The sequence below is a fragment of the Ornithorhynchus anatinus genome, chromosome 3, assembly GCF_004115215.2.
Source record: "Ornithorhynchus anatinus isolate Pmale09 chromosome 3, mOrnAna1.pri.v4, whole genome shotgun sequence".
Classification (NCBI taxonomy): Eukaryota; Metazoa; Chordata; class Mammalia; order Monotremata; family Ornithorhynchidae; genus Ornithorhynchus; species Ornithorhynchus anatinus.
In genome coordinates, this window is record NC_041730.1 from 23,082,846 (window position 1) to 23,108,533 (window position 25,688).

General features: G+C 47.0%; 1 protein-coding gene and 1 non-coding gene across 2 annotated transcripts in view; both read right to left on the reverse strand.

Annotated features, from left to right (window-relative positions):
* Positions 1–25,688, reverse strand: part of LOC107547863 (transmembrane protein 263-like) — a 403,142-nt gene that overhangs the window by 232,495 nt on the left and 144,959 nt on the right. The gene's annotated exons all lie outside the window — the stretch shown is intronic.
* On the reverse strand, positions 7,227–7,364 carry LOC114810911. Its single transcript, XR_003758601.1, has one exon. It is a non-coding gene; the product is annotated as a small nucleolar RNA SNORA7 (small nucleolar RNA).

Genomic DNA, 25,688 nt, shown 5'->3' on the forward strand with positions numbered 1-25,688 from the left:
CACTGTGCCTTTTCTACCTTCACTAGCTCCCAAATTCCACCCTCTTGCTCCAACCTGTCGCCACCCTGTCACTTTCCCACTGAGTGTCAACAAATATTAAGCCACAATAATGCAACAGTCCTTCAATCCAGTCACCACCATGAGGAGGTGATATTATGATGGACACAGCCAATAATGGCGAGCCTCTTCCAGCCCCAGAGTGGGTGGGTGGAAGGAGGAGTGAGAAGAGTAGAATGAAAGGAGACATGCACACCTCTGAGTGTACTGGTAGGGTGCTTACTATGTGCCAGGCACTGTACTGAGCGCTGGGGTAGATACAAAATAATCAAGGTTGGACACAGTCCATGTCCCACATGGGGCTCACAGTCTCACTCCCCATTTTACAGATGAGGGAACTAAGGCACAGAGAAGTTAAGTGACTTGCCCAAGGTCATGCAGCAGATAAGTAGACTAGAAGCCAGGCCCTTCTGACTCCCATGCCCATGCTCTATTCACTAGGCCATGCTTCTCTTCAGAGTACCTTCCCCTCAACCAGAGGAAGCTTATGCAGGCCACTCCTGACCAGTAATGACTGTCAATCTCTATGTTGACCTACATTTTTGGACTGTTGAGGTGGTAGGCAGGTTAATTTTGATTTTTGGAAACTCAGTCTATTTAAATGATCAAGGAATGACTTTGATATGCTTAATCTGACAAAATTTGTCACTCTTCTGTCTCGAGAATGCAGTGCATTGTGGACCCCGAGGGCCCTTATTGAATATCCGTTCTTGAAGATCAGCAGGGATACTCTGTACCAGCTCCTCTGACCATCTTCAGAAAGATGATTATATAATAAAAATTGTGATATTTGTTAAGTGCTAAGTGCCAGGCACTGTACTAAGTGCTGTGGTGGACACAAGCAAATCAGGTTGGACAGAGTCCCTGTCCCACCGCGGGGCTCACAGTCTCAATCCCCAATTTACAGATGAGGTAACTGAGCCAAGTGACTTGTCCTAGGTCTCACAGCAGACAAGTGACAGAGAAGGGATTAGAACACGATCCTGCTACTCCCAGACCTGTGTTCTTTCCACTAGGCCACACTGATCCTCAATTTAAAAGTACACTAACCCTGAATTTCAAAAGACAAGGTGCTTTCCATACAGTGGACCAAATTCCTCCCATCTAGTTGCTGTAATCAGAGTGACAATCCTGTTGATTTGCCCCCTCTGAGCTTTCTTGGTAGCAATAGACGTGTTCGGAAGGCACCAGGTGCAATTAAAAGAATACTTGCCGGTCCCTTGACTTATCAATATAAAAGTTTTTCATTTGTGTCCGCTCCCCCAGTTTATCGTGGTAGGCCCTATTGAGAAATCCACATCTGCAAAATACGGCCCCTGACCCTCTCCCTAGCATCCTACTTTGATTGTGAAATCAAGCAAAGTCAAGCAGCAGAGCAATAAAGAACTATTGTTCTCTGAGGTTCCAGTTAGGCCACATTCAGGGCTTTTTTAGATTCACTGATAGAAAGGCACCTGCTGTCTCAATCTTGTGAGGGCCTAGTGATAAAGAAGTGTTTGGAGGATGTAAGGATTGTTTCCATGTGTTCCTTCAAAGTTTTCTTTCTAGGAACTTTGTGATCATCTGCATAATCATCGGGACACTCCTTGAGGGAAATGGACATGGAGATATCAAAAGAGGAGAGCAAATGTCTAATGTCTAATGGAATTTTATTAATTTAGTGTGAATTTTTATTAAAAAAAGGGGCAGTGAGGAAAGGAAGATTGGAAATATAGTGTCTTTAGTGTGTTAGTTCAAATGTATTTTCAAAGCAAGCTATTGAACTGGCTTGGGGAGAGACGGGCACTCTTTCCAAATCAGTCTTTAATAATTAAGTTATACAAATTGAACCTAATTAAGTTATACCAGCTGAACACATAATGCTGTGTATTAGAATGATGAGGTCGATATTAAAAAGCAATACAAAATAGATGTTACGGCAATTTCTGCACAATTTTCCACCTTTACTAAATAAGTGAAGATGTCCAAATTGTAACGGTGATTACCGTCAACTCTCTCAATTATTCAGGAATTGATCATCCAGGTTTATGGATTAGCTAACCACACTACTTCATCTCTTTCTCACTAGCCTCTTGGTTCATTAACATGGGTACCAGAGGATGAGGTACAAGAAGGGAAAGAGCTTTGCTATTTGTTAGTGATAATAATGACGATGATAATAATAGTTGTGTGTTTGTGAGGCATTTATTGTGTGCCAAGATAAGCAGACTGGATACAGTCCTTATTCCACAAGGGGATCACAGTCTAAATTCCCATTTTACAGATGAGGTAACTGAGACAAAGAGAAGTAAAGTGATTTGCTCAAGGTCATGCAGCAGACAAATGGTAGATGTGGGATTAGAACCCAGGTCCTTCTGACTCCCAGGTCCGTGCTCTATCCACCAGGCCATGCTTATCTGGTTCTTTGTAGGGAGGTGCTGGAATCAGAATTCATGCTCCAGAGATATCTTGGCGGGCAAGAGCTGCTCCGGAGACTGGAGTGACTGCCAGGAGGACGATTTCCTCAGAAACCTGACAATTGTTCACACTCACAGTCTTGGCCGCCCGCCCTTCTCTCCTCCATCCTCTCAGAGATGGGGACAGAGAAACTGGAAGTGATCGAGGAGACTTGAAGCCAGAGTCCCATTTCATGGGCTCCATTTTTTCTCTTCAGGCCTTATCAGCCTCGCTCCTCTAGTAATCTCTTCTCGCTCTGGTGGGAGGAGATATTCCCTGAACACTGGGCTTTGTCTCTCACAGGGAATTTGAGAGAAATCAAACGAACATGACCGACTAGTTAAATGAGTGGCAGTTCTGGGATTAGAATGCAGGTCCTCAGACTCGTCGGTCTGTGTTCTGGAAAGGACTTCAAGAGACCACCTGGTTCAATCCCTTGCCTCCACACAAATTCATTTGTCTTAAAATGCCCTAGGACAAGCAAGGTTCTGTGTTTTCCCTAGAGATGTCCAATAGGCATCACATAACCCCTCAGCATCTGGCCCACTATCTCAGCAGTAACCAAAATGTCCTTCCTTATGTTCATTTGAAATCCTGCTTTTAATTTAAGGCTGTTTCCCTTACAGGGATCTCTCTGCTCAGGGAGGACAACCGACACGGTCTCATCACAGACCTCCTTCATGGTCTCGGAGACTGTTATAAAGTCAACTTTAAGCAGGCTCCTTTTGAAACAAACCCTTTAACGTTTCTTCACAGGATCTATTTTCCATTCTTTTAATCATTTGTCATTTTTCTCCAGATTCTCTTCAATTTCTTCACATCCTTTTTAACGCAGGGACTACAATCGGACACAAAACATTAATAAGCGATTAGATAATACAAAGTATAATGGAAGAACTGCTTTCCGGTTCTTTCGAGTCATACTCCTGTTTAATACATCCCAGACCTGTGTTGGCTTTTTTACACACAGGCACTAAAAACAGAACAAAAAGAATTACTTTGTCCATACAGTGGGTGGTAAACACGGGAAGTTGCATAGGCTGAAAATATCCACAGATTCAAAAGTGGTTTGGCTACATTCATGGATGAAAAGTTCAGAATGGGTTATGAGAGGGAAAGTTAGGGGTGTGGAGGGAAAAAGTAGGAATAAGTCATAAGAATGAATGTCCAGGAGGGTAAACTTTCCCAATTCTGGTCGGACTGTCTATTGTTCTGACGTCCTGCCAGCAGCGTGGCTCAGTGGAAAGAGCCCGGGCTTGGGAGTCAGAAGTCATGGGTTTGAATCCCGGCTCTGCCACTTGTCAGCTGTGTGACTGTGGGCAAGTCACTTCACTTCTCTGGGCCTCAGTTACCTCATCTGTAAAATGGGGATTAACTGTGCGCCTCACGTGGGACGACCTGATTACCCTGTATCTACCCCAGTGCTTAAAACAGTGCTCTGCACATAGTAAGCGCTTAACAAATACCAACATTATTATTATCATATCTGACAGTTACACTTCCAACCTTCAAAGCCTTATTTAAGGCACATCTCCTCCAAGAGGTCTTCCCTGACTAAGCCCTCATTTCCTTTTCTCCCACTCCTTTCTGCATTGCCTTGATTTGCTCCTTTAACTCCCCCAGCCCCCGGTCAGCCCCACAGCACTTACGGACATAGTTGTAATTAATTTATTTATATAAATGGCTGTCTCCCCCTCTAGAATGTAAGCTTGCTGTGGGCAGAGAATGTGTCTGTTTTATTGGTATACTGTACTCTGCCAATCGCTTAGTACAGCACTCTGCAGAAAGTAAGTGCTCAATAAATATGATTGATTGATTGGAATCAAAAGGCCTTCGTTATGCAGTTGGGTGCACATTCTGCTGAACTCGAGCCTGGCCAGTCTTGGTGTTGCTAAGGCCTTCTTCTTTGCCTTTGTCCTTATTGAACGTCATTTCGTTTTGAAGGATCATTTGGGGCGGGGGGGGGGGGGGTTGTCAAGGTCATTAGAATGTAAGACAAGCCATTCCGAGTTCCATGCAAAACAATGTTCTGTTCCTACCAAGAGCAACAGTTTGGTTGTTTGACCTTCTTGAATCCATCCTCATGTTTAGGAGCCTACTATGGTAAATTTTTTTTTTAACGGTACTTGTTAAGCATTTACTAGGAGCCAGGCACTGTTCTAAGCACTGGTGTGGATACAGGATAATCAGATTGGACACAGTCCATGTTCCTCTCGGGGCACAGAGTCTTAATCTAGGACAGGCTGCTTCTCATGTACTATGTTTAATACATCGCTGATTTGTCCCACTAGTAACCTATCATAGATCCATCATCTATCTGCATATCGATTTAATTCTTCTTAAGATTCTACTTCCTTGTCCCTTTGATAATTCACTGGAGAAACAGCATGGCCTAAAGAGAACGGGTTTAGATCTGGGTTCTAATCCCAGCTCCACCACTTGCCTGCTGTGTGAGCTTGGGCAAGCCACTTAACTTCTCTGTGCCTCATCTGTAAAGTGGGGATTAACACTGCGAGCCTCATTTGGGATATGGACTCTGTCCAACATGATTAAAACTGTGGCATTTGTTAAGCGCTTACTATGTGCAAAGCACTGTTCTAAGCGCTGGGGGATACAAGGCGATCAGGTTGTCCCACGTGGGGCTCACAGTTTTAATCCCCATTTGACAGATGAGGTAACTGAGGCACAGAGAAGTTAAGCGACTTGGTCACACAGCTGACTAGCAGCGGAGCCGGGATTCAATCCTGTGACCTCTTTCCACTGAGCCACGCTGCTTCCCAGCACTCGGTACAGAGCCTGGCATAAAGTAAGAGCTTAACAATCACCAGTAAAAAATCATTATGTGCCTCTTTTCCATTAATTCATCCAATCCCTTCTTGAATCTATTGCTACTTTCTGCCTTGCCAATATCCTGTCATAATGAATTCCACCTGCTTACCTGTGTGTGAAAAGTTTTTAGTTTTCCCTTTTATTTGTTTTGAAAGTACCCAATCCCTTAAACCTTTCCTCCTACATCTCTTTTCTATCCTTTTAATCATTTGATGCTCTCATCTGTTCCTTTGAATTTCATCCATGCCTTTCCAAAGGGTAACAACCACATCCAATTTAGTACCGTGTGCAAATTTGATATCTCAGGTAAAACCTTTGTGGGGAAGAGATTACAGTGAGAAGCTCTTTGTGGGAGGGCCCATAGGTTTCATTTAACCATGCCATCCCTGACCCTGCCTGTATATTTAATCATGCCTTCTCTGTAGGCGGATCTTTGAGCAAGGGCAAACATCTTGAGGGGATTTAAATACATTTGCATCTTTCCAAATTTGATTTCCATTACGGAGGAGAAAGTTTCTCCTTCACTGTAAAATATCAAGCTGGGATTTCGCCGCCCCCCAACCCCGGTCCTCCCTCCGGTCGGCGAGGTGCTTGCCTGTGATTGGGCAGGAATGTGTCTGTTATATCGTTATAGTGTACTCTCCCAAGCGTTTAGTATAGTGCTCTTCACACAGTAAGTGCGCAATAAATACGGCTGATTGATTGATAACTATCCACTGGGTCAAAGTCTCTGTAAGAGCCACACTCCATAGCTCAGTCACTCACGTTAAGTCTTACTGACAAGTTTACACTGTAAACTTTAAGATCTTTGGTTACCTGCCTTCAGGGACTCACTCAGCTCACAGGAAGATAATGAAAACAGGCACACAATCCTTGTGTGAGGATGAGATTAAGCATTCCCAGATGGAAGGCACTAATTTCAGAGCATTCTGATTCCAGGTTTTCAGGTTGGCAAAATTTCCTAAATCAATCGGGTCACAGAGATTCCATTTGGCCTCATTGTTCATTCATTCATTCAGTTGCATTTAGTGGGCACTTACTGCGTGCAGAGCACTGTACTAAGCGCTTGGAAGAGTACAATACACAATACAATACAAAAATAAACAGACCCTTGTCTGCCCGCAATGAGTTTACAACCTAGGGACCCTCCCTGCCCCACAGCACTTATGTATATAGGTACATATTTATTATTCTATTTATTTTATTAATGATGTGTATATGTCTATAATTCTATTTATTTATATTGATGCTATTGATGCCTATTTGTTTTGTTTTGTTGTCTGTCTCTCCCTTCTAGACTGAGAGTCCACTGTTGGGTAGGGATTGTCTCTCTCTGTTGCTGAACTGTACTTTCCAAGTGCTTAGTACGGTGCTTCGCACACAGTAAGCACTCAGTAAATACAATGGAATGAATGAATGAATAGAAAGGGGAAGAGGAAGACATTAAGATAAATAAATTACAGATATGTACGTAAGTTCTGTGGGGCCGGGAACAGGGGTGGGTGGGTGGGGGCAGGTCTGGGCATTAACAGTCCCCTTTCACACTCAGTGACACCCGGTTTAACCCTAGAGTGCGGTGAGTCGGAGCAGTTCCCCAAAATCCACACCCTAGGAGTCCCTCTCATCTTCTGGAGCCCCACAGCTGCACAGGGAGAGACCAAACTGTCTCTGCCTTGTCTTGTCTTACGTTGCCGAGTCGTTTCCGACCCAAAGCAACACCATGGACACATCTCTTCCAGAACGCCCCGCTCTCCATCTGCAATCTTTCCGGTAGTGTATCCATAGAGGTTTTCTTGGTAAAAATACAGAAATGGTTTACCTTTGCCTCCTTCCGCTCGGTAAACTTGAGTCTCCACCCTAGACTCTCTCCCACGCCGCTGCTGCCCAACACGCGTGAGTTTTGACTGGTAAGCAGATTGTCTTCCACTCGCTAGCCATTGGCCAAGCTAGGAATGGAATGGGTAGGCCTCTGCTTGACTCTCCCTCCGGTAGCCGAGACTGGTAGAGAACCGGAAACTTTCCAGGTGCGACCCTGAGAGGGGCAATTGTCTCTGTACCTGGAGCTATTTCGGGCAGGGGGGAAGGGCGCGCTATTCCAAGAGCAAGAATTTTTGATTAGGTTCTCATTTCTTCTATTCACCCTCCCGTCTATTTGCCTACCAGTCAGTCAATCAGTGGTATTTATTGAGGGCAGAACACTGTACTAAGTGCTTGGGAAAGTACAATAAAATGGAGTTGGCACACACAATCCTTGGGCCTAGGAGTTTACAATCTACAGCGGGAGACAGACATTACTCAGATCTGTACCCCTGAAGTACCACCCCACCCTCAGCCCTACAGCACTTACGCACAGATCCTTCTGCACTCCTATTCCCCTATTAGTAATGTATTTCAATGTCTGTTTTTCTGTCTAGACCATAAACGCCTTATGGGCAGGGAATGTGTCTACTATCTCTACAGTACTGTTCTTTCCCAAGTGCTTAGTAAAGCGTTTAGTAATGACAATAATATTTATGGTACTTGTTAAAATGCTTCTATGTGCTAAGCACTGGGATAGATTCGAGTTAGGTTGGACAGAGTCACTGTCCCATATAGGGCTCACGCTTTTAATCCCCATTTGACATATGAGGTAACTGAGGCCCAGAGAAGTGAAGTGACTTGCCCAAGGTCACACAGAAGACAGGTGGCAGAGCTGGGATTAGAATTTTCTGATTCCCAGGCCGGTGTTCTCTCCACTAAGCCATGCTGCTTAGTAAGATATAAGCACTCAATAAATACCATTGATTAAACACCCCAGGCCCCACAGTCCCTTAGGAAATTAATGCTCCTCCTTCCCTTCCTCCTACTGGTCCCTTTAATGTCTTCAGATTCATTCATTTATTCACTTGTATTTATTGAGTGCCTACCATGTGCAGAGCACTGTACTAAGCACTTGGAAAAGCACAGTACAACAATAAACCGAAACATTCCTTGCCCACAATCAGTTTACAGTCTAGATACAGTCATATAAGCAAACAGAGGTATCAACTTGTAGTAGAAACCTCCCTATTATAGATTCGCAGGAAAACCAAAATTGTCAAAAGGGAAAGAAATGCATTCATTTTTTTTTCATTTCTATTCTGAATTTAGTTAGGCCAGCTGCCTGATTTCTAGGCCCTCTCTGATTACTTTGAGGACATGGGCTCATGGACAAGGGCTTATTTTGATAACTTAGATGAATAATTTCCTCTCTTTCAAATTAGGAGAATGTGCCCCCACACCCCTTCTTGAGATGTGTTTTTACACGGTACTTATTAAGTGCTTTTTATGTGCCAGGCACTGTATTAAATGCTGGGGTAATATGAGCTTATCAAATTGGACACAGTCGATGTCCTACATGGGGCTCACGGACTTAATCCCTATTTTACAGATGAGGTAACTGGGGCACGGTGAAGTTACGTGACTTTCCCAAGGTCACATAGCAGACATGTGGAAGAGCTGGGATTAGAACCCAGGTCCTCTGACTCCCAGGCCTGTATTCTATCCACTAGGCCACGCTGCTTCTCACAGTTACGCCCCTGACGTATATGAACGCGCCGTCACGGAATGGAAAAGAGGAAGTCAACTCTACAAAGAGAGGAGAGTAACCCGAAGTCTAGACGTTTTAAAAGACCGGGATGCAAAAGCAGCAGAGAGAGAGAGAGAAGAGGAGGATTGAGACGGGGGTGGGGTGGGAGAGAACCCGGGGAGAACCAGGGGTTACCTCTGTTTCTGGAGAAGCCGCCGTCTAGCCCAAACAATATAGCCAGAATCTGACCAAGTCACCGACACTGCCACTCCACAAAGGCTCTCTTCCCCCACCAATGGGGGTTCCACTCTGAGCTTTTCAGGAGCTGGAACAGAACCTCCCAAATCTCGATGATCCTGCCTGTTGGCCCCCCCATCTTCAAAGCCTTATTAAGGTCACATCTCCTTCCAGAGGCTTTGCCTGATTAAGCCCTCTTTCCCCCTACTTCCTCTCCCTTCTGTGTCACCTATGCAACTAGATGTGCACACTTTGAGCTCTTTACCCACCCCATCTTCAGCCTCACAGCATTTATTATCCATAAATCATTTATATTAATGTCTCTTTCCCCTTTTAGACTGCCAACTCATTTTTGTTCTTTTTTTAATGTTATTTGTTAAGTGCTTACTATGTGCCAGGCGCTGTGCTGGGCGCTGGCACAGATACAAGCTAATCAGGTTGGACACAGTCCATGTCCCGCACGGGGCTCACATCTTTAAATCCCCATTTTACAGATGTGGTAACTGAGGTCCAGAGAAGTGGAGTTGCTTGCCCAAGGTCACACAGCGGACAAGTCGCAGAGCCGGCATTGGAATCCTGACTCTCTAACTCCCAGGTCTGTGGTGTTTCGACCAGGCCATACTGTTTGCCACAGTGGTCAGGGTACACGTCTACCAACTCTGTTGTATTGTAATCTCCCAAGTACTTAGTTGGGTGTTCTGCACACAATAAGTGCTCAATAAGTACCGCTGATTGATCGATGGATGGCAACCATCTAGTCACCTTAAATTTGAGCAAGAGGGAATTTAGTCCCTCTCCTCGGCAGGCTCCGCGACATGTAGAAAAGTCCCAGGAAACTCCAGAATGTGATTTCAGAAGGGAGGGTTTAGCAGGGCTTTAACTAAGGATCACGTCTTCCTTGGCTCCGAGCGAGATTCTCACTGGAAAGTTCGGCTGAAAGAAAAGGAGCTACAATACCTGCATTGCCCCTCTAACCTTCAGAAGGACGCACTTGTGGGAGAATCGTTATTACCAATTGTAAATTGATTGAAGCCCACCCCTCCCCCTTTCTCCTTATTGACCTTGTAAGAATAATAGCAACCCAGAGAACAATGGAGACAAATGAGGATGGACACTCAGCCCCGGTTCTTCTGAACGGAGGCGTAGACAGTTAATAGAAATAAAAGAAAGTGGTTAGACTTGACCAAAGGGGCAGATCAACTGGAAAAAAGATTAGAAGTTGGAGAAGAAAGAAGTTCTAATGAGCGGGCGATAGTGCTGTAAGGGGAAGAGGCCTGATTAGATGAAGAATGAATGTCTAGGACTGGAGAGTCGGTGCATAACCGGGCCTTATTACCGGCTAATAAAATACAGATGCCGTCCGCTGGATCACAAATTAAAAGCCTGGAGTCAGAGATTAGCATTGGAATTAAATACCATGAGAATTCAAGTAAAAAAAAAATCCAAATAAAATTCAATTTAAAGGATTAAGCCGTAATACTTTTTTCTTAAGCTATCCACTTCTGCTGATAAAAATGCTTTGCATTTCAATAGGGCCTCTCGTCTGAAGATCTCTAAGTTCTATATAAACGCTGAAAGAAGCTTCTTGGCAAATGCATAATATGCTCAGGTCCTAGGATAGCTATTTTTCTGGATGAATAAATAGGCACAAAGGGGTTAAGCTCCCTGGCCCAAAAGCCCCTTGCCCAAATTTATGCAACTAGTCGGGTGTCCGGGGAGAAAATCCACCTGCCCGCTTTAATGCAAGCTGGAGATCCACATCCCGAAAGAAATTCAGCCATAAATTGGAGACAGGAAAAATGGATTTAAAAATGGAAAGAGGGACTGTCTTTCTCTTAAGCGTGGCAAAGGTTGGCCCCGGACTGAGGAGTTTCCTGAGCTTGTCGAGGAGGCAGCTCTAAACTTGTAGACTTCTCTACCCTAAAAGCCCCAAGAGCAGAAAAGGGGAACGTCAGTGGGAAGGGAGAAGGGCAGAGGGCTGGTGTGCATGGGACTGATATCCCTAAAGAAGAAACAAAGAACCAAGATAGGGTAGTTTGACTTTCCACGTGACCCAGCTCTCATGATATCAAAGCAAAGTGGTAAAACCGGAGGGATCAGGAAAGACAGACACCAAGGACAAGGTGTAGTGGATACAGCACAGGCCTGGGAGTCAAAAGGTCATGGGTTCTAACTCTGGCTCTGCCACTTGTCTGTTGTGGCCTTGGGCAAACCACTTCACTTCTCTGTGCCTCAGCTACCTCAGCTATAAAATGGGGACTGAGACCGTGAGCCTCATGTGAGACAGGGACTGTCTCCAACCCGATTTGCTTGCATCCACGCCAGCACTCAGTACAGTGACTGGCACGTAGTAAGCACTTAACAAATACTGTAATTATTATTATCGTTTTATTATGATTATTAGGACACCAAGTACAGGGAGGTCCTTATGTCTCCCCCTCCCCCGGGCCAATCCTCGTGTGAAAATGCATGTCCTCTCCAGACGTTTCCTAAACGATCTACCTTCTGGCAGGATTACAACAAGCGAACTGAATCGTTCATACAAACAGAGCAATGTGGAAAAGAGAAAATGGAATGTGAGCCAAGCTAAGGTGAAGAGATCCTGGAGTCGTGATCTTGCTCAGTAGATTAGGTTTTCTGATTTGGCCACGTCAGGGTTCTCTACTTTATTTTAATTTTTGTGGTTTTTTTTAATATGGTATTTGTTAAGTACTTACCATGCGCCAGGCATTGTACTATGTGCTGTGGTAGATACGAGATCGAATACAGTTCATGTTCCAAATGGGGCTCACAGTCTTAATCCCCATTTTACGGATGATTTAACTGAGGCAAAGAGAAGTGAACTAACTTGCCCGAGGTAACACAGCAGACAAGTGGCGGAGCTGGGATTAGAACCCGGGTCCTTTTGACTTCCAGGCCCGTGCTCAAACCACTAAACCTTGCTACTTCTTTAGTCTTTCCCTATGGTGTAGTGTCTTTTCAAAAAGAGGTCTAGTTTTCTAAACAGAAGCCAACTCTCCCCCATTACTTCCTAAAAGAAATCAGGCCACTTGGAGAGGCCTATTAACTCATTCAGACTCTATGGAGCTGTTTGATGTCTCGCTGCAAATTGTGCATAAGTTTCACTTCAGCTAGTTCACTACATCTATGCCCTAAAAAGCCCTCAGAAGGTAAGCTCATCTCCCACATCGCCTAATCAACAGATTGCTCTGTCCAGAGAGAACTGGGTTCAATCATTTTAGGGCAAGATGGACAATAGCAATCATTGGACAAATGGGAGGCATCACAGAGACTTCAACTTCGCCAAATCATCTCTGCAATTTTAATACGGTGAAAAGCCATGAGGATGCCTTATATTCATTTCAAGCAAAAGAGACTGTATGGGATCTCTGAATTTCCAAAGTGAATTTTTTTCATAACACCCAGGAACTGGGGGAAAAAGAATGATTATGTTTAGCAAGAAGATTAACGGAGGAAGAGTAACTTCTTTTGGAACCCTATTTTCCATACGAAGGACCAGTCTACACAGAAAATCTATCAGTCAACCAATCAGTGGTATTTATTAAGTGCTTACTATGCACAGAGCACTGTACTAACCACTGGATACAACACAACAGAGAAAAATCCAACAGAATTAGCAGAGACATTCCCTGCCCATAACGAGCGTATAGTCTAGAGGGGGAGAAAGACATTATTGTGAATAAATAAATCAGGCATAATATATAATATAAAGACATGTATGTAAGTGATTTGGGGTTGGGGGTGTGACAAATATCTTTTCAGATCACCATTATGAACACTAACTTCTGCCACTTTATCCTCCTTGGAAAGATACATCCTGTAAAGTTGACAACCTAATGGTGACCTCCTGGGGTGTTGAACTAGCTTCAATCAACCAATCAGTGGCATTTATATAAATATAAAAATAAATAAATGGTGGTATTTGTTAAGCGCTTACTATGTGCAAAGCACTTTTCTAAGCGCTGGGGAATACAAGGTGATCAGGTTGTCCCACGTGGGGCTCACAGTTTTCATCCCCATTTTACAGATGAGGTAACTGAGGCCCAGAGAAGTGAAGTGACTTGCCCAAAGTCACACCGCTGGCAAGCGGCGGAGCCGGGATTAGAACCCACGACCTCTGACTCCCAAGCCCGGGCTCTTTCCACACTGAGCCACGCTGCTTCTCGTCTGCAATAATAATAATAATAACAATGCTATTTGTTAAGTGCTTTTTTAAGCACCGTTCTAAGCCCTGGGTAGATACAAGCTAATTAGGTTGGATACAGTCCCTGTCCCACAGGGGGCTCACAGTCCTCATCCCCATTTTACAGATGAGGTAACTGAGGCACAGAGAAGTTAAATAACTTGCCCAAGGTCACACAGCAGGCAGGTGGTGGAGGCGGGATTAGAACCCAGGTCGATCTGATTCTCAGGCCCGTGCTCTATCCGCTAAGCCATGCTGCTTCCGGGGAACGTGTCTACCAACTCTGTTGTGCCATACTCTCCCAAGTCGTTACTTCGGTGAGCTCGGCACAAAGTAAGTGCTAAATGAATACCGGCGATTGATTGGTTGATTGAAATATTTTCTTTGTAGTCTTGTCTTTTGCATGGAAAGTAGGGTAAGTGCACAGTAGGGCAAGTACCCAGTAAGCACTCAATAAATACGATTGATCGATTGAATGCTTGCTGGTGCAAAGCACTGTACTAAGTGCTCGGGAGAATGGAGTTCAACATTGTTTGTAGGCACGTTCCCTATCCACAACGAGCTGTAACGAGGTCTCCTAAGACTTCAGGAACAGCCCATGATTTGGGAAGCACCGTGATGTACAGGAAAGAGGACAGACCTGGGAGTCAAAGGACTTGGGTTCTAATCCTGGCTCTCCAATCTTAGACAAGTCACTTGATTTCTCTATACTCAGCTTCCTCAACTGTAAAATATGAGGATTCAACATTTGTTCTCCCTCTTTAGTCTGTGAGCCCCATGTGGACCTGATTAGCTTGCATCTACCCCAGTGCTTAAAGCAACGTTTGACACGTAGAAAATACTTAACTATAATAATAATAATAACGATAATAGTTATTATAACTATTGGTCCGAGTCCGATTAGACTGTAAGCCTATTAGTCCGAGTCCGATTAGACTGTAAGCCCGTCAAAGGGCAGGGCCAGTCTCTATCTGTTACCGATTTGTACTTTCCCAGTGCTTAGTACAGTACTCTGCACAGAGTAAGCGCTCAATAAATACTATTGAATGAATGATAATAGTTCATTCAGTCGTATTTATTAAGTGCTTACTATGTGCACAGCACCGTACTAAGCGCTTGGGGAAGTACAATACAACAATAAACACTGACATTCCCTGCCCACAATGAGCTGACAGTCCGGGGCGGGGGGGAACGTGCATCAATAAAAATAAATAAAATTACAGATATATACATAAGTGCTGTGGCGCTGGAGGTGGGGAAGAGCAAAGGGAGCAAGTCAGGGCAACTCAGAAGGGAGTGGAAGATGAAGAAAATAAAAATGATAACAATGATGATGGCATTTGTTAAGCCCTTAGTACGTGCCAAGTACTCTTCTCTCTGACCTCCCTTCCTCCTCTCTCGCCCCGCTCCGGTCTATTCTTCACTCCGCTGCCCGGCTCATCTTCCCGCAGAAACGATCTGGGCATGTCACTCCCCTTCTTAAACAACTCCAGTGGTTGCCTATCGACCTCCGCTCCGAACAAAAACTCCTCACTCTAGGCTTCGAGGCTCTCCGTCACCTCGCCCCTTCCTACCTCTCCTCCCTTCTCTCTTTCCACCGCCCACCCCGCACGCTCCGCTCCTCCGCCGCCCGCCTCCTCGCCGTCCCTCGGTCTCGCCCGTCCCGCCGTCGACCCCCGGGTCGCGTCCTCCCGCGGTCCCGGAACGCCCTCCCTCCTCACCTCCGCCAAACCGATTCTCTTTCCCTCTTCAAAACCCTACTTAAAACTCACCTCCTCCAAGAGGCGTTCCCAGACTGAGCTCCTCTTCCCCCTCTACTCCCTCTGCCATCCCCCCTTTACCTCTCCGCAGCTAAAGCCTCATTTTCCCCTTTTCCCTCTGCTCCTCCACCTCTCCCTTCCCATCCCCACGGCACCGTACTCGTCCGCTCGACTGTATATATTTTCGTTACCCTATTTATTTTGTTAATGAATTGTACATCGCCTCGATTCTATTTAGTTGCCATCGGTTTTTACGAGATGTTCTTCCCCTCGACGCTGTTTATCGCCATCGCTCTCGTCTGTCCGTCTCCCCCGATTAGACCGTAAGCCCGTCGAACGGCAGGGACCGTCTCTATCTGTTGCCGACTTGTTCATCCCAAGCGCTTAGTACAGTGCTCTGCACATAGTAAGCGCTCAATAAATACTATTGAATGAATGAATCTTCTAAGCACTGGGGTAGATACAAGGTTAGCACGTTGCCCCACGTGGGGCTCACAGTCTTAATCCCCATTTTACAGATGAGGTTACTGAGGCACAGAGAAGTTAAGTGACTTGCCTGAAGTCACACAGCTGACAAGTGACGGAGCCGGTATTAGAACCCACGACCTCTGCCTCCCAACCCCGGGCTCTTTCCACTAAGCCACGATGCTTCACAGGAAAAGTGGGGCTTAGCCTGGGAAAGCCTCTTGTGGGAGATGTGCCTTCAATAAGGCTTTGAAGGGGGGAGAGTAATTATCTGTCGGATTTGAGGAGGGAGGGCGGTCCAGGAGAAGGGGAGGTCGGTGGCGAGACAGGCGAGATTGGGGCACAGTGAGGTGAGCACTAGAGGAGCAAAGCTGGGGGGGCTGGGTTGTAGAAGGAGAGAAGTGAGGTAAGGTAGGAGGGGGCAAGGTGACAGAGTGCTTTAAAGCCAATGGTGAGGAGTTCTCGTTTGATACGAAGGTGGTTGGGCAAGTCCTGGAGATTTTTAAGAAGGCGGGTGACATGTCAGAATGCTTTGCCAGAGGTTGCCTGGAGACAGGGCTCAGTGATCCACAGAGGATCTCAATCATCCATCTAGGTATTTTTAACGGTGATGGAGAACCAGTTACTTGCAGAGAAGTTGAGAGAGCCTTTCTTCGCCCGAACTACAGGTTTACCTGAAAGGAAATCAAAGAGCCTATTGAAAAGGGATTGTTGGCTCTCACCCAGAATTCTGATGACCTCAACTGTAACAAGAACATTTTGATTCAGTGAACATAGCAAGGCTGAGAGGGTAGGTCTGTTTATAAGGCTTCCTGATTTCCAAGTCACACTCTATGCTCAAGTACGCTCCGGCCTTTCGGAAGGCTCCTAGGCGGGCCAGGCCATCCGCAGTCAGGTTAGCTAAGAACAAGTTTCAATATTCTCCGTAAGAGGGTTTAGTCAGATGCAAGCACAGGGTCCTCTTTTTTTCTTTGCCACTGGTAATTAATGTTTGTTAAATGACTGAACTGTTTTTGCTTTTGAAAATGATTAAAATGTCAGTGCCCTGGAACTAGCTACATAAACAAACAAACATGACCTTAAATGTACCAGCCATTCTGTTTAACCGCTTGGCTGCTAATTCGACCATACAGATTCCTGATAATAATAATAATAATCATGATTATGAGAGTGGCATTTGTTCCGGGCATACTACGTGCCAAGAACTGCGCTAAGCGCTGGGGTAGGTACAAGCTAATTAGGTTGGAGGCGGTCCCTGTCCTACCCGGGGCTTACAGGTTAAGTAGGAGGGAGAACAGGAATTGAATCCCCATTATACAGATGAGAAAACTGAGGCACAGAGAAGTTAAATGACTTGTCCAAGCTCACACTGCAGACAAGGGGCAGACACGCACTTTCCACTAGTCCACTCGGCTTCTTCAGTCACGTTCCTGTTTTGCAGGGAAAAGTCACTGCAAAAAATTCTAGCTTGCCTGTTTGCAAGGTGCTGTGGGGAGGGCAAAGAAAACAGACCTCTGAAATACATTTCAGAATCAAAGCGGTTCTCTCAAGCTCAGTATGCGCAGGGAGCGTGTCTGCTCATTCTGTTGTATTGTACTCTCCCAAGTGCTTAGTACAGTGCTTTGAACATAGTAAATGCTCAATAACATCATTGATTGAAGAGGGGTTCGTGGCATTCCACTGTTCAAGAAATCCCCACTTGCCCAGGCCCTTGGACGAGGGAGCAGGAGGTAGACAGAGCCTTTCGCTCGTGGCTTCTAACTAGCCTGGAAGCTTACTGTGGGCAGGAAACATGTCTATCAACTCTCTCAAATGCTTAGTATTACACTCTCTCAAGCGCTTAGTAGAGTACAGTAAGCGCTCCGTAATACACCATTGATCGATGAATTGATTCAACGCATTTTCCAGCTGAAAGTTCGCACCCTGCACCGTGAGTACTGCAAACACCTGATATTCGGGAATTGGGGTTGCCAGATTGATAGGAAAATAACATTCTAATTAGTGGTTTAATTTTAAAAATCTTTAGAGGGGGGCAAAACAGCATGGTTACACTACTAAGAATGGCTGCATTATTAAAGCTATAAATTCACCCCAGAGATGGATGGGCAGAGGAGGGAGAGAAAAGAGAAGACAGAGGTTTTCCTAGGAAAGCAGTGAGGGTGGAAAGAGGTAGGAAATCACTTGCAACTGCCCAATTCAGAAGGTTTGGGGGCGGCTTGGCCTGGGTGGAAAGCACCCTGGGAGCAGGAGGAATGATTCCTGGGTTTTATTCCCGGGTGGGAAGAAGGAAATTGAGGTGTATGCCGCTCAATTAATTACTGTCATGTTGGGTGGCCAATCATTTCCCCACCTGTCAAATAGGGGTAACGACACTGTCTCTAACCAAGCTTATCAAACAGTCTCTGAAAAGGACTTTGAACTCCCGGGAGACAGGTCATGGTGATTGCGGTGATGCACAGTGACCTGATATCTTGAGGGGGGTGTGATGGTCCCGGTTTTCAGGGTTCCATCCTGCCACCCATTCGTGTCTTCCTGTTGGCTGGGTCGGAAGGTGGCAATTGCATCATTTAAAGGTAGTGTCAGTAGCAGGGGCTTCCTCCGCAGGGAAAAAGCAGAGGAGGTGGAAGAGGAGGAACAGGAGAAGGAGGAAGAAAAGGAGATGGAGGAGGAAGAAGAGGAGGAGGAGAAGAGAGTTAGGGAGCCACTTCCTCTATCTAGTCCCATTCTAGAAGGCTCCATTTTGGTGGGTGCAGACAGCCTTTCTTCCATTTACCCACTCCTGCCCAGCTTAGCTGCCCAAAGGACAGCAGACAGTGGCCAAGCAAGGGGCAACTTTACTCTAGACAAATGTTTAGCACCAGCTGGCAGTGGCTGTTTTGGATTGGGGAGATAACGGTGGCTTGCAGAGAGAAGATAACACCCCCTTGCTGTTCTCATCTCATTCCTTTTCTCCTTTCTCTCCCCTCCCATTTCCCCCCATCTTCTTTCCTCATTCCCATCAATTTTTCTTTCTTTCTCCCTGCACCAGTCTTCTCCCCATACCATCTCAGGAGACTGGCTACCTGGGTCCAGATTCCCGGTCACCTTTTCCTACATGTACATCTATTTTTATAGACGTCTCCCAGCACCCGTTGTGCTTCTGCCGCAGCGTCGGCCATCTTACCCGGCTAAGCTTTTCTTCGAGGGATCACTTAAGGGCCCTCCAAGCCCCTCGGATGGTATTCTGATCACATTCTCCTAAAGCTCTTTCAGTCAAAACTCAGCCTCCCTTTCTGCCCTCCTTTCTCTTCAGCTGCAATTATGAGCTGAACAAGATTATGATCCCGATTGCCTAGATGCATCCCTCTAGGGTTGCTGCTTGGGCTCTGGTGCTCCTTAAGTAACCTTCGGCTTAGCTAATTGGGCCGTGCTGGCTGAGAGCACGGATGGGCCTCCCCCGCTGCCTTCTCGTTGTCGGGGAATTTGAGAATTGGGCACCGAGAAGGAGTAACTGTTGTAGCCTATGAGCAGTGGCCCCTCATAGAGCGGCAGAGAAAGAATCAATCCAATGTGAGCTCAGTATGAATTCCCTGATTATTATTTTTAAGGGTATCTGTTAAGAGCTTACTAGCTTACGATGTGCCAGGCACTGTACTAAGCGCCGGAGTAGATACAAGTTAATCAGGTTGACCCAGTCCACGTCCCACGTGGGGCTGATGGACTTAATCCCTTTGCATAGACGAGTAACTGAGGCACAGAGAAGTGAAATGAGTCGCCTGAGGTCACGCAGCAGACGTGGCAGAACGGGATCAAAACCCGGTGATTCGTAGCAATCATCGATCTCCCATCCCCGATCGTGTCCACTGGACCACTTGGAGCTGTAGGATGGAGGTGTAATTCTCCTAGCGATATTTATTCATCAGTGATACTTACTGAGAACCTCTTACCTGCAGAGCATTGTGCTAAGCGCTTGGGATAGTACAATACAATAGAATTGGTAGAAATGATCCCTGCCCACAATCTACAGGATGAATGTCCCTGGGGTAGCTGATCAAGGCTCAGTGGCTTTCAGAATGTATGGGGAAGACCCCCTACGAATCCGCCGCTTTTGGCAAATTGACAGATCACTTTATTGAATACACTGAATCTGAAGTTAGCACGCTACCCACTGACTTGCCTGGCTCTCTGTTCCTTCTCCTTCACCTGCTAAGCAGAGTGCTATATTCTGTTGAACAGGGAGCTAGACCGGAATGCAGAATATGTGGACTCTATTTCCAGTTCAACTAGCAACTCCGGGAAAGACTACGAGCACGTCGATTCCATCCTGCTGGGCCTCAGTTTCCCCCATCTGTGAAACAACACGTGGTTTTCCTCACTTCAGCATAACGACGTGACCTTCCCATCCTGGGCTCCATTTCCAAGATGTGGAATGCTACATTAGGACCGTAAGCGAAGGGATAGTGGAGGTTTAAACTATAAACATCAGGCATAAATCCTCCTAATTAGTAGTAGTACTAAGTAGGGGACAGACGAGCTGAAAACTGGACAGATAATAATAATAATAATGTTGGTATTTGTTAAGTGCTTACTGTGTGCAGAGCACTGTTCTGAGTGCTGGGGTAGATACAGGTTGTCCCACATGAGGCTCACAGTTAATCCCCATTTTACAGAGGAGATCACTGAGGCACAGACAAGTGACTTGCCCACAGTCACACAGCTGCCAAGAGGCAGAGTCGAACCCGTGACCTCTGACTCCGAAGCCCAGGCTCTTTCCACTGAGCCACGCTGCTTCCGGCCACCCTACGCTGCTTTCTTCCCTCGGCAGCGGTTTTGGATTAAAAATCACCTGGGCAGAGTCGGGGGGGGGGGGGGGTAATTGGGCATTCTGGGAAGGTGAGAGGCAGGAGAACCTTGGCCTGGTTTCCCATTAATCCTCTTCCTCCGGAGAACCACCTCAGTCTTCATTTGGCCCGAATAATATGGAGTGGCCCCGAGCACGCCATCTGAGTGGCTCTGGTTGACATGACTGACAGCTGATGTCTCAAGGTGCTGGGTGATGACCTTGTCAGACTCTCAACCCATCATCCTCCCCTCTGCTGCAGCCAACCAGGACCTTCCGGACTATTCTGAGGTCAGAACCGGGTTGACGTTTGAATCGCTGAGGTAGGTTCAGGGGCAGGAATAATGGAAAATGGCCGCATCTTCCTGTCCCAGCTTCAGCTGGCTAACTCGCCTGAAGAAACAGGGTCAAATGCAGAGACTCTACGGCTAAATAATAATAATAATGGTACTTGCTAAGCGCATACTCTGTGCCAAGCACCTAAGTTCTGATTCGAGTTGATCAGGTTGGACACAGTCCCTGCCCCACCTGGGGAATCATTCTCTTAATCCCCATTTTACAAATGAGGTCACTGAGGCCCCCAGAGAAGTTAAGTGACTTGCTCAAGGTCACGCAGCAGACAAGTGGCGGAGCCGGGCTTAGAACCCTCCCCCAAACCCACCCGCCTCCTGGAGCCTACTTCTCATGCTACTGAATCCACATCGTTGTCTACTGGTTTCAGTTGAGGAGGAACTCTGTTGCCCAGTCTGCATCTCCACCTAGCTGGGATGCAAATCCCAAACTCTGAGAAAGAGATTCCATTTTTAAATCCCTGCCCGGTTGCCATCTGAGGATCTGACTTATCGACCAAGCAGTCTTAATAATAATAATAATAATAATGTTGGCATTTGTTAAGCGCTTACTGTGTGCCGAGCACTGTTCTAAGCGCTGGGGGAGATACAGGGTAAGCAGGTCCCACGCGGGGCTCACAGTCTTAATCCCCACTTTCCAGATGAGGTAACTGAGGCACAGAGAAGTGAAGTGACTTGCCCAGAGTCACGCAGCTGACAAGCGGCAGAGCCGGGATTAGAATCATATGTATCGAGTGTTTACTGTGTGCAGAGCACTGTACTAAGCAACTCCTACTGACTGGTCACCAGCAAGGTTGTCCCACCACTTTCCCATCGTGACCGGAGTTCAAGTTGTCCCATCACTTTGACTGTGACAGTGTTCTTACTCCATATCGTGAGGGAAAGTTAAAACGGATCCGCTGGACTTATCTACATCCAGTCAATCAATCGATCGATCGTATTTATTGAGCACTTACTGCTCCTTGTTGTTAATAGTATTTATTAGGCACTTATTATGTGCCAGGCACTGTACTAAACGCTGGGGTAGATGTCAGCTAATTAGGTTGGACTCGGTCCACGCCCCACCTGGGGCTCACAGTCTTCACCTCCATTTGACAAAAGAGGGAACTGAGGCACAGAGAAGTGAAGTGACTTGCAGACAAGTCACATAGCAGACAAGTGGCAGAGCAAGGATTAGAACCCAGGTCTTTCTGACTTCCAGGCTTGTGCTCTGTCCACTAGGCCCCGTGTGCGCAGAGCACGGTAGAGTTGGTGAACACGTTCCCTGCCCGCAGTGAGCTTACAATCTACATCCAAGATTAATGAGTCCAGGCCGTGTAGGGGCCGAGCCAGTGACACTGACTCTCAAGGCATCTTTGGCATCAGTCGGCTTCAGCTCTGAGTCGCGCTGCCACTCGGATCTCACTGTAATTAAACTCAGCTAGAACTCTGGGCTTTTAATTTGGAACCGTGTCATTTTCAGGTATTGATCGTCTCGATTAGTCATTTCTCCTCCCCCCACTTTAAAACAAATCCTCTTCAACAGCGGTCGTTCTGCCCCACCACCAGCCCCCCGCTCCCCTCACGCTCTCTGCCTCCAGCCCGCGCTCTAATGATTCCGCCAAGTGACGAACTGCGTTAACGAAATGCCATACGTTTTCCGATTCCTGCCGCCGGTGTGCAGGTTCAGAGCTCCTATCTGTCACAATCCCGCGGCAGAGAGGAAGGATATTCACTGTCGCCCAGTCACGTCCCACGATCAGGGCACTGGACGCCAGCCCAAAGGTGGCAAATTCCCTCCAGGCCACTCCCCACCCAGAGAAAATGGATTTAATGAGATGGCAACCTTTACCAACCACTTGGCTTCCTGAAAAGAGCTTCTCAGGTCTGTCCTCCCCCACCAGTCTAGTATCCCTTACCTCTGCGGGTCGCTGTCACAGGCTTCTAAACTCCTTTATACGGCAATGTAGAGGAGGAAGAGCTACATTACCTCTTGTCACGGGTCTGAAGAGAAGGATGTTTATAACACCGGAGGCTCGAAACTTCAGAGGCATATGGGATTTTATTTTCAGGGGAGGAAACTGAGAAACAGGGGACTGAACAGGTAATTCAATTATCGAGTGCACTCCCGAAACCATCTGCAAAAGGAGATAGAGGGTAGCGGCCGGAGAGAAGGTGGGGGGATGAGTGGCGTAAGCGCTCGGCACAGTGCTTTGCGCAGAGCGCTCGATAAATACGATTGACTGAACGGGTGAACTGGATGACGGGGGGAGGGGGAGCATGGCCTAGTGGATAGAGCACGGGCCTGGGAGTCAGAAGGACCTGGGTTCTAATCCTGACTCCGCTACTTGTCTGCTGTGTGACCTGGGGCCAGTCGCTTCACTTCTCTGTGTCTCAGTTACCTCATTTGTAAAATGAGGACAGTGCGGGACAGGGACTGTGCCCAACCTGACAACCCTGTATCTACCCCAGTGCTCAGTACAGTGCGCGGTACATAGTAGATGCTTAACAAATTCCATCAGAAAAAAAAAAAAAGGAGCGCGTGGGATACGAGCAGCGAAACGAATCGGAAAGACCCGTCACCCCCACGGCAGCGAGGGGGCCATTGTCCACGTCGGTTCATTTCGCAGATCTCTTCTGTTGTTTTGGTGGCAAACGCGCCGGGGAGAAGTAATTCAGTTAGCTGTACTGGCTTCCCCCTGTTTCATTAGCAGTGGGAGTGGGGCCTCTGCGTTTGGAATAACAGCCCTGAAGGATGAGAAGAAACAGCCTAGATCCAGGTGGAAGTATTTCATGTCCCCTACGCTCTGTACCCCCGGAGAGGGGGATCGGGGAGAGACGCCCCCTCCCCCCACGGCCCCCCGAGAAACGCCCGGTTCTGAAGCGCGGCTCCCAACACTTCAAAACCGGCGAAATGCTCATTATTTCTGAATACACAATCACTCTGGCAGGGTTATGTGATCTCCAGCTGCCTCGCTTCTTGTTAACGGGGGATCTTCTTCTGGGGGGGGCCCCCAACTCCCTTTACAACCCGCTAAATGGCGGGTGGTGAAAGAAGCAGATTAAATGCCGCGCTCTCATTTAATAAGGGAAGGCACGGTTCTGGCCTCTGTGCCCTGGGCCTCCTCCCCTAGGTCAGGGGGCCACTGCCAGCCAGAAGGCCTTATTGACTTTATAACTGGGGGAAATTGCCTTCAGAGTGGACCTCTCCAGCTGAGAGAGCCTCAAATCACGGGAAGCAGCATGGCGTAGCGGTTAGACCACGGGTCTGGGAGTCAGAAGCTCACGGGTTCTAATCCCAGCTCCGCCACTTGCCTGCTGTGTGGCCTTGGGCAAGTCATTCACTTCCCTGTGCCTCAATTACTTCGTCTGTAAAATAATAATAAGGTTGGTATTTGTTAAGCGCTTACTATGTGCCGAGCACTGTTCTAAGCGCTGGGGTAGATACAGGGTCATCAGGTTGTCCCGCGTGAGGCTCACAGTGAATCCCCATTTTACAGATGAGGTAACTGAGGCACAGAGAAGTGAAGTGACTTGCCCAAAGTCACACAGCTGACAAGTGGCTGAATTGGTTAAGTCAGCCTTATGGGCGGTGGCAAGAACGATGCCATCTGGATCTCTCGGAGATTCCCACCACAGAGATCCCCCAGTGGGGTTCGAGGTGGTCCCATTCGAGGCTCAGAGGAGTCAGTCTTGCCTTTCTCCTGGAGTGTGGCCGGCCCAGTGTACTGATACTTGAAAGTTGTTCCTCCATCTGCATCTGGTGCCCAGGTGTGCTGACAACAGTGGAAAACCTCTTTTTTTTTTTTTTTTTGCATTATCTGTTAAGTTCTTACTATGTGCTAGGCAACGGACTAAGCACTAGGGTAGATAAAAGGCAATGGTTTGGACACCGTTCACGTCCCACATGGGGCTCGCAGTCTTAATCCCGCTTTTACAGAAGAGGAAACTGAGGCACAGAGAAGTGAAGTGATTTGTCCAAGATCACACAGCAGTCAAGTGGAGAATGCGGAATTAGAACCCAGTTTCTCTGACTTCCAGGCCTGTGCTTTCAGGTCCCAGAAGACCTCTGAAAGTAGGAATGTAAACCGAGCTCCTTTAACAGTGACTCAACCTGGCAAGCAGCTCGGACGTACGTTTGGAATAATTACCGGTGGACTTTGCCTCCTCCGTGAGCCCATTCCTCCACCCGATGTTCTGCTCACCCAGAGCACAGCCAATGGCTTCAAGGCTGTCCATCACCTCGCCCCCTCCTACCTCTCCTCCCTTCTCTCTTTCTACCGCCCACCCCGCACGCTCCGCTCCTCTGCCGCCCGCCTCCTCACCGTCCCCTGTTCTCGCCCATCCCGCCGTGGACCCCCGGGCCACGTCCTCCCACGGTCCCGGAACGCCCTCCCCCCTCCCCTCCGCCAAACCGATTCTCTTCCCCTCTTCAAAACCCTACTTAGAGCTCACCTCCTCCGAGAGGCCTTCCCAGACTGAGCTCCCCCTTTTCCCTCTGCTCCCTCTCTATCCCCCCTTCACCTCCCCTCAGCTAAGCCCTCTTTTCCCCCCTTTCCCTCTGCTCTTCCCCCTCTCCTTTCCCCTCCCCTCAGCACTGTACTCATCCGCTTAACTGTATATATTTTCATTACCCTATTTATTTTGTTAACGAGATGTACATCACCTTGATTCTCTTTATTTGCTATTGTTTTAATGAGATGTTCATCCCCTCGATTCTATTTATTGCTATTGTTTTTGTCTGTCTCCCCGATTAGACTGTAAGCCCATCGAAGGGCAGGGACCGTCTCCAGCTGTTACCGATTTGTACATTCCAAGCGCTTAGTACAGTGCTCCGCACATAGTAAGCGCTCAATAAATACTATTGAATGAATGAATGGGCTTTGCAGCCATCCTGGGAAAATCAGCCCAAACCAACTTGGTAAGGCTCAAATTTGTATCTGAACATGCTGCAGCCAGTCTCTAGAACAGCTCCGAAAGTACAATATTCTAACAAAGGAAAAAA